Source organism: Rosa rugosa, chromosome 3 (genome assembly GCF_958449725.1).
Source record: "Rosa rugosa chromosome 3, drRosRugo1.1, whole genome shotgun sequence".
NCBI classification, from domain to species: Eukaryota; Viridiplantae; Streptophyta; class Magnoliopsida; order Rosales; family Rosaceae; genus Rosa; species Rosa rugosa.
Genome location: NC_084822.1, coordinates 17076725 through 17087251, shown reverse-complemented (window position 1 = coordinate 17087251; position 10527 = coordinate 17076725).

The window sequence follows — 10527 nt, the reverse complement described above, 5'->3', positions numbered from 1 at the left end:
TAGCTATTTCATTTAAAAAGTCTGTTTTAACTCTGTTATCTTTTTGGATTAAATATTATTTAGTCCCTGAACTTTTACCGAAAAAACACTTCAGTCTCTGTCCTTCTAATTTCACATGTTTGATCATTGTACTCTCAATATTGGACCAATAGGTCTATTTCGTTACTCTCCATCTAAAAGTCTCGTTAAGTTGCTGACTTGGCATTCCTCCCCAAAATGTTTGTTATACCCTCACTTGCAATTTTTATTTATTTTATTTTATTTTTTTCTGTTTGTCTTTTCTTCTTCTTCCACCTCTCTCTCCTTCTTCACCTCCTTAATCTTCCTCACTTCCTCTTCCGACAAACCCACTTCGCCACCCTCAGATCTAATTCCCTCAAATCCCCCTCTCCGGATTCCTCACTTCCCTCCAAGTTCACTGTGACTCTCCACATCACACTGTTATATCCTCTCACGGACCTCACCACACCCATCATCACCACACAATGACAATGAACCTAGAACCTCGTCGGATTCTCCAATTCGTCCAGTCCAACCCCCAGTCCACTTCTTGTTCAAGCCTTCACTCTCAAATCAATGAAACTGCTCGTTCTAAAGCGTTACAGCAAAACCTGAGTCTCAGAGAGTAAGCTGGAGAAGAAGAAGATGACTCGGCCCAAGGATGACAGGGCAATAGACCTAGTTAGTCCATTGGTCAATGACATTGCCGATGCTTTCTTGAAGAGTGCAACTATATGTTTTCTCTTTCTTCTTTTCCCCCGAATGTAAATGTCGCTTTTTGTTTTTCTGGATTTTGATTTGTGTTGTTTGGTTCAGATCGGTGTTTCCAAAGTTGTTGCAGAGGATACTTACTATGTCGTCAAAAGAGGTCTCTCCTATACTCATTTCCCTCTCACCCTTAAAACCCTTTCAGACCCAGTTCAATTCCACTAGCTATCGGTACCCAACTACCCATGATCAAATTTCAGCCTGCCATGGCTATCGAAATTCCAGGTACCCATGACCGAATTCCAGGTCACTGAGATTGGACTCTTCGCTAGAGCAGGTGGAAAAGGCGGAGGGCGAGAGCAGCATGTGGCCTCACGTCAAGAGGAAGGAGAGATCAAGGTCGGGGACGGAGGCGAAATAGGTTGGGTTCAGGTGGAGGTTGGGTTTTTTTATTTGTATTGGCTTTCGATGAATTGAGCACGGTGTCTAGTGGGTTTGATCTTTAGGGTTTTAGGATTAAGGAGATAAGATTTGGGGTTTCTAGATTGTGGCTCTATTTGGTATGATATGTAGAGTGTTGAGAATTGATTTGCAATGAATGATATGGGGGAGTGCAAGTTCGGGGGGTTTTTTTTTTTTTGAAATAGAAGTAACAATAATTCGGGGGTTACTGGGGGATTTTTAGATTATTGTGGATGGTGTATGAATCTATTTGTTGAGAAATGTAACCAACAGTTGTCGAGGATTGATTTAGGTGAAATGAGAGCTCAGTTAGTGAAGAGGATCGGGCCTAATACATGTTTTATGGTTTCAGATTGGGATTTGAATATGAAATTGATCAAAGCTTAATTTAAGGTTTCATTTGGATTTAAATGCAGAATCTGGGTTTGGAGAAATGGAAAGCTTGCTTTTACAGAAGAAGAGAAGAGAAGATGATGAGTCTTTGATTTGACAAATGAACAAACGATAGTTTTTTTTATTTTATTATTTTTTGAGATATATATAGTAGGGGTATAATAGGTATTTATTTTTAGAATTAGCCACGTCAGCTATGTCACGCCCCGAATTTTGAATAACAAATTCAAATCCGAAACATGAATGAATACAACTCACATAAATACAACCTGAATTTTTTTCTCAAAACAACCACACCTCACATCGCTCGATATTACATAAACCAAATCTCAAATTTGTTTATTACAGCACACTCTCACCAAATTATATTGTAAGGCTCAAATGAGCATAACTCACCTCACAATTACAATTGCTGTAAAACTAAAACAAATTCTCTAACCCGCACGATCACCGTCCTGATTCTCCTGACCTGTAGGATTACCCGCTACACAATTTGAATAGTGTACCGGGATTGCAACAACACAAACCCGGTAAGCTTTTGACAGCCCGTATGAGTAAACAAGGAATTGCACGATTTTAAAGTAACAATTCAATTTCAGTATCTCTTAGCATAATAATTGAAGTGCACAACGTCACTTCAAGCATCAATCAACACACGTCTCATCATGACTACACAAAAACAAACAACTGTTTACTCAATATATACTCACAGGCTTATGATTTATTTATATAAATCATCCCATGCAGTATATTATACTTACAGGCTTATGATTAATTATATTAATCACCCCATTCAGTATATCATACTTACAGGCTTATGATTAAATATATTAATCACCCCATTCAGTACGTATATCATACTTACAGGCTTATGATTAAATATATTAATCATCCCATACCGTATATTATACTCACGTCTCAACATGACTACGCAAAAACAAACAACTGTTTACTCAATATATACTCACAGGCTTATGATTTATTTATATAAATCATCCCATGCAGTATATTATACTTACAGGCTTATGATTAATTATATTAATCACCCCATTCAGTATATCATACTTACAGGCTTATGATTAAATATATTAATCACCCCATTCAGTACGTATATCATACTTACAGGCTTATGATTAAATATATTAATCACCCCATTCAGTATGATGGCAGACAGACTAGAGCTCTAACTGAATCGTAGAGTGTCACCTTGGCCAAGGTTCACCCTTACGAAAATATTTGCCTCAAATCACTCGACTCCTCATTTAACTCATCTCAACGACTCAACTATAGCACTTTACTCAATTACTCTTTATCACACTCAACTCAACCTATAAGATAAATTATATCTTCTAGAGAGTAATGCTCGAATTGTAAATCAATCGCATCAATTCCACACTTCACCAAATACCACACATCCAATATATATTCCACGTAAATATATATATACGTAGTCACCCACACAAGAATGACCACTAATACCAACTATAGTTCACATGCATTAAAATCAGGAAATTCATTTTTATAGTTTAAATACATTTTACTTACCTATGGACCGTAGTTGAGCAAGTCCATATAATTTAAAACAAATATTTATTTTCATAAAACAATTTCCACAATTTCCCAATTAAATAAAATCACCGAATTTCGGTTCGTGAATGAACCATGTGCGATTTTACTCACCTCGATATTCCCGCTGCGTCTTCAATTCAACACAATACACACCGAAATCGCTCACCCAAGGGAGACCGTCAATCACCTAATCACACATGACCTTAACTTAGCCAATAACTCAAAAACATATTCAAACGACAATCCAACGGTCGGATCGAAATTAAATGATGATCCAACGGTCGGATCCTCACGGATCGCCCTTAGGATCACCCTCCAAAAATCATCACGAAAATCCAACGGTCGGATCTTCCTGAATCGTCCTTACTAACATCTTCACAAATTTATACGAAAATCCGACGGACGGATTCTCACGAATCGCCTCCCTAATCACTGTTTTGCATTTCTACGAAGATCCAACGGTCGGATCTTCGCCCATGACCACACAAAGCCACTGGGACAGTCATAAGATCATCATATCAAAACTACAAGTCCATCTGACGGTCCTAACTTCACAGATCACAAATCTAACGATCGAAATCGATCGAAGCTTAAAAACTCATAACTTAATCATACGATGTCCAAAAATTGCGTATAATATATCGAAATGATCGTATTGAAATATAGAATCTAAAAATGCACAGAAACTATATTTTTGACCCCCGGAGGTGGCCGGAAAAGGGCCGCCGGAGTTAGTGGCAGAGCCGCCGCCGACCACCGCCAATGGTGTCGGGGCCGGGCTGCTCTTCTTCCTCTCATCATGCTTAACAACTTTCATAACTACCATGTAAGCTGAAAATGACCGGAAGTGGTCGAAATTACCTAAAACAGTCGAGGTGGCCGGAAAATTTCCAGAATCCGGCGAAAATTTGCAGAATCCGGCAAGGCTCGATTTCGACGTCAAAAATTCAATTTCAGGCTTCGATCCCTTCTGGAGAGTTGTTAAGAAACTCAAGGCGAACACACTAGTTCAAGAATCACAGAAAAATATGGTCTGGAGCTCGAGATATATCGATCGAAAGCTTCGGTGGTCGGAAAAATTCCAGAATCCGGCAGGAGCTCCGATCCACATAAAAACTTCAACAAATCGCTTCGATACCTTCTGGAGAATTGTTCTAAACTTCAAGCCGAGTTCATCAAGCCAAGAATCATAAAGAATAGTGGCCTGTAACTCGAAATATCCGAATCAATAGTTAAATTTTCAATCTTGAAAGGTTGAGCTCCGACGAACGTGAAAAAGATCAACTCGAGTCCGGCCCTTCTTGGGGTTTGATAAGAAGGTTGAGGCGAATCCAATGAGACAAGAATCAAGAGAAATGGTAGCCTATAGCTCAAGATATTGAGATTGAACCAAAACGAGTTCAAACAGGAACCGACTCCTCCGCTGCCGCTGCTGGCCGTCTTACGGTGCAAGGCTGCCACTGGCAGCTGCGCAAGGTCAAGGTGAAGCTAAGGGAGGTGGTCCGACGTCGTGAGGTGGCCTGAGGTGGAAGAGATTGGCTAGTGAAACTTGCTCTGTTTTGGGTTTGGTTCGGCCGTGAGAGAGAAAATTCGTTTCTTAGATTAATTGATTCGTTCTTCCACTCATGCATAATCATGTTAAAGCACCAGCCTTCAAATTATGCAATTGTCCACTAACCTTAAATCACGGAACCGGTGTTTGCCACCAAATTGTTTGATTAAAAAAAACTAGGTTATTACAAGCTATTTAACGGCATAATTTAATGGAAAGTTAACTGAACGGACTTATTGGTCCAAAATTGAGAGTATAAGGATTAAACATGTGAAATTAGAAGGACAGAGACTAAAATGTTTTTTTTAGTAAATGTTCAGGGACTAAACAGTATTTAATCCTATCTTTTTAGTGCAATCCCTATAGTGTATTTTGATCATGGTCTTATTTGCTGGTCTTCTGACTCTAATCCTGTCTGGTTTAAAAGACCTTTTAAGCTGGAAGCTATGTTGCTTAAACATGAATGTTTTCATAATATTGTCTCTCAAGCTGTTTCTAACCACTACAATGGTAATTCTATCCAGGATTTTACCGCATTCATCAACTGCTTTCAATACTTTGCTAAAAATTTGAGCCTTAACAACTTTGGACATCTTTTTTCTCTTAAGAATGCATTTCGTCAACAGCTAGCTCAGGTTAAGACCAATTAATTCATTCTCCTAGTTGCTACTAGTTCGGAGAATCTTTCTTCTTTATGGAAACACATTTGGTTTGCTCAAATACCGGGCAAGGTTAAAGTTCATTGGTGGAAAGTATGTTCTTCTATCCTACCAACAGCTGCTTTGTTGCGTACTAAAAGGGTTTTTGTTCAGGATGGACGTTGTTGGTTTTGTAATGATCATGATGAATCTATTAATCATATCACAAGGGATTGCCAGTTTGTTCAAGATTTGCTCTCTCTTTTTCCGGAGCTGCATGGGGTGTTACAGATTGATTGTAATGAAGGTACGTCAATCATTACTTGGTTGGCCTCTTGTTTTGATATTCTATCTAAAAAGAATGTGGCTCTATTACTTATAGTTGGATGGTTTTGGAAAGAGCGCAATCTGAGAGTGTGGTCAAATCAGTTTGTCTCTTTGACTCACTTATAGTTTCAGATTAGATCATATGACATATTGTTTCAATCAACTTTGGCTACACCTCGTAGTATTGTATTGAGGGGTGGTCACCGCCTCCTTCCAGCTGGCTTAAGGCCAATTGTGATGGAGCCTTTGATTTCTCCTCCAAATCTGGTGGGGTATAGTAGGAGTGGTTCTTTGAGATGTTATGGGGGATATTGTTGGTGGAATTTGTTTAAAGGTCAACTCTGTTGCCTCTCCAGATATTGTTGAGGCCATGGCTTGTAGGGCTGCTTGCTCCCTGGCAGTACAGTGTCATCTTTCTCCTATTCTGTTTGAGACAGATTGTCAGAGTTTAGTTTCTGCTATTGAGGCTGAGGGGGAGGAGACTTCATCCTTGGGTCGTATTATTGAGGACATCAACTTTTCTTTTGGGATGTTGGGGGGTTCTTCTTTGATACATGTGTATCGTGAAGCTAATATGGCTGCCCATAATTTAGCTAAACTAGCTTTACATTCTTCTTTTAATCTTTCATGGAGTGGGCTTGTCCCTCCTGTTATTAGAAGCTTTGTGGCTTCTCATTGTACTCTTTGATTGAGTAATACAATTCGGTCGTCTTTCCCCTAAAAAAAAAAAAAAAATTCATTCTCCTAGACCTATTCTTTTTCATAAAGAAACTTCCCTTATTAGTCAGCTTTAGGACATTTTTGTTTCTGAGGAGCTTTTCTGGCATCAACGAGAGTGTACCAATTGGTTACTGCATGGTGATAGAAACACTACTTATTTTCAAACTCAAGGTTTGATTAGCAAAAAAAGAAAGCAAATTACTCATCTAACTGATGATCATGGCATCACCTTATCTGATATTACTCAAATTTCCAGTTTATTGACTACTTCTTTCCTAAAACGTTTTACTCCTACTCACTACCCTACATTTTATAATATTACATCTTTTATTGATTGTATACATCATGTTATTACAAAAACTGATCATATGTCCTTACTTGCTCCAGTCACTGAAATGGAGATTTTCAATGCTGTTTCTCAGATAGGAGCGCTGAAAGCTCCAGGACTTAATAGGTTACATGCCCTCTTATATCAAACTTATTGGAAGGATATTAAAGATCATGCATGTGGTTCCTTTCATACAATATTTCTTTAATTCAGATACTTCTTTAGACATGACTAATCATACAATTATAGTTCTATTACCTAGGAATTCAGATCCTAAAATAGTTAACCATTATAGGCCTATTAGCCTTTGCAATGTTAGTTATAAGATCATCTCTAAAATTTTTGTTAACTGACTCAGACCTTTGCTTCTCAAGTGCATATCAACAACTCAAGGTGCCTTTGCTCCTGGTAAGTCTATTTGTTATAATTTTTTTTTTGAAATAATTTTTGATAATATTTTAATAGTTCATGAACTATATTTTCTGGTTTCAATAGTACTAAAAATAAATTTGGAGCCAGGGCTAATAAGTTATAAATTTGGAACCACGGCTAATAAGTTAGATTTAGAAAAAGCTTATGATTATATAAATTGGGACTATCTTAAATATTGTCTTATTGCTTTTGGTTTTAGTTCTACCTGGATTGACCTAATAATGAATTGTGTTACCTCTATCCAATTTTCTATAATCTTGAATGGCCAGTCTCAAGCTTCTTTTCCCCAAAAGGGGGTCCTTATCTATTTATTCTTTGTCTTGAACCTTTAATTTGTTCCCTTAATATCTTGTCTCTAAATACCAAGAACCATGTTGGTATTCTTAGTTCTCCTAATGGTATCAGGATTTCTAACTTATTCTTTGCTGCTAATTATTTAATTTTTGGATTAATTTCAGTTTACCCCTCTGAGGTTTGGGGTGTCATCATTTCACCCCCCAAACTCTCAATTTCACTTTTTTACCCCCTGAACTTTCCAATTTTTGTCTTCCGTGTCCAATTTCTCTGATTCCGTCCAAATTGGACATTAAGTCTGACTATTTGACCCACTTTGAGGCTAAAATGGTCATTTCAAGGCAAAAAAAAAACTCAAAACAAAAACTAAAACAACATTTTTCCTTCACTTTCGGTTTCTCTTTCATCTCTCTCTCTCTCTCTCTCTCTCTCTCTCTCATATATGCAACTCCAAATCTATCTCTCTCTCTCTCAGAGATCTGCATCTCCAAATCTATCTCTCTCTCTCGACACCTCCCTCACGCGCCTCGCCGCCGCCAACTCCTCCGACCCCTCCCCTTCCTTCGAGTCCACCTCCGCCTTCCTCTCCTGCTTCCCCATCTCCAAGTCCTCCGTCAACTCCCAAGTGGACTCACCGATCCCACTCACCTCAAACCCTTCCTCGACCACATCTCCGCCTCCATCTCCGACCTCGAGAAGCTAGTCGCCGAGAACTCCTACTACCCTCGTACAAAGTCCGATCGTCGTTGAAAACGGAAGACCCACAGAAGATGAAGAAGATAGCGGCGGCGGATTACGACTACGAGAACGACCTGAGATGGGCTGACTACTGGGCCAACATCCTCATCCTTCCTCACATGGCCTCTAGCCCCGACGCCGACGAGTTGGACGAGTTGGAGTGCCAAGTCACCGAAATGGCGGTGAAGATTCAAGAGTACCGAGCCACTATACCGGAGCAGCTCAAGAACACGCTGCCTTCCATTATCGAAGCTCAGAGACCCGTTTCGGCTGATGGGTCCGAGCCTGGGACGTCCGGGGATCCGAATTCGGGTAAAGGTCTTTACTTTTTGGGTTGTTGAGTTATGAGCATTGTGGGTTCTTAGATCTTTGTTGTTTCGTACATTTCTGTGAGTGAGTTTGGATTTGGAATTGGAAATTTGGGTTTTGTTCTTGATATATATGTGTATTTGGGGGTTTAGAAATTTCGGAATTGGAATTGGGTGTCTTTGTTTGTGTGTATTGTGTTATGAAAGTTTAGGACATTATTTCTGGTTAGTTATTAAGTGAGGAAAATTGTGGGCGGATGAGGTTCTTGGCCGCGGAGGAGGAAGAAGGAGGGGGGAGAGAGAGAGAGAGGGATTGGTGAAGAGAGAGAAACCCCCGAACGTGAAAGGGAGAGGGTTTTTTGTTTTGGTTTTTTTTTTTGGCTTGAAATGACCATTTTAGCCCTCAAAGTGGACCCCATTATCGGACTTAACGTCCAATTTGGACAGAAAATGAGACATTGGGCACGGAAGACAAAAATTGGAAAGTTCAGGGGGTAAAAAAGTGAAATTGAGAGTTTGGGGGGTGAAATGATGACACCCCCAAACCTCAGGGGGGTAAACTGAAATTAATCCTTAATTTTTTCTAATGCTTCTTCCACTGTTGCAAGACATATCTTGAATACTTTGAACCTTTTTAGTAATACCACTGATTAGCAGATTAATTACCACATATTGACCATTTATTTTTCCCATAATGTGCCTTCTTCATCCCGTCTGGCTCTCAGCAACCGATTAACTCGAAGGATTTAATTCTTAAGATGCAAGAAAAGCTGGCTAGCTGGAAAGATGATACTCTTTTTTTAGAGCAGGTAAGCTTACTCTTTTAAAGGCTAATCTTTCTGGTCTTCCCAATCATGTTCTATCTTGTTTTAAATGTCCTAAAAAAATCACTTCTGCTCGTAGTCTACAACTTGTCTTCCTAAATCAAATGGTGGTCTTAGTATTAGGTCTGCTGCTAATTTTAATGTTGCTGCTTTGGCTAAGCTTGGGTGAAAAATACTTTCTGATCCTAGTAATATTTGGGTTAGGTTAGTTTCTGCTAAGTATTTAAGACGTGGTTCTTTCTGGAATGTTAAAAAATCTTCTTCTAGTTCTCTGGCTTGGAAAGGTATTACTGATTCCAGATTCCTTCTACAACAAAGTATGTCTTGGATAGTGGGAAATGGAACTTCAATTAATTTTTGGCTTTGAAATTGGGCTTATCCTTTTCCCTTTATTAATTTTGTTGATCCTAACTCAAGATCAAATATCAATACTGATGATCTGGTTGCTGATTTTAGTCAATACAACTCATGGAATGTTTCAAAATTACAGACTATTCTTCCCCATGAGGTGGTCATAAAGATTACTTCTATTCCTTTACCGTACTTTCCACAAGATGATCAAATGGTTTGGGCAGTGGTGTAGCCAGAAATCTTAATCAAGAGGGTCAGAATACTTCATTAATTGGATACCGGCGAACGTAAGCCTAAATATATATATATATATATATATATATATATATATATATATATATATATATAGACATAAATGGGAGAAAACAATCAATCATTGATTAGGAAAATACATTAAAAAAATTAAGAGATTGCGGGAGACTAGTAGTCTAGAAATTCTGTCCAAATTGGTAATTATAATATTTAAAACAAACTTTTTCTCTATCCTGTCAGGCTGTCAAAAGGGTCAAATATGAGATAGTATAATATATGTATGTCAATATACCACATGTATTAACCAATCATAGCTTAGTATCAAAAATTGAGAAGGGTTAGTTAGGCTTAGTTTGGGAATGCTTTTAAAACTGCTTTTGGTAAACCATCCAAAGTCTGCTTTTGGTCGGAAGTGCTTCTCAAAACAGCGGAAACAGAGAAGCTACTTTGAGGAGCTTTGGAATTCTGCTTCTGCGGGAATCAACCCAAGAACGAGGAGACTTAAATGAAATTTAACGAACTCCCAAAATTGTCCTCGTGCTTTTATGAGTTTTACACCAACATTCCTTCTGTTCTGTCGAACTCAATGCACTCTTCCTTCGCCAACATCCTTTCCTTCTTTCTGTGACTG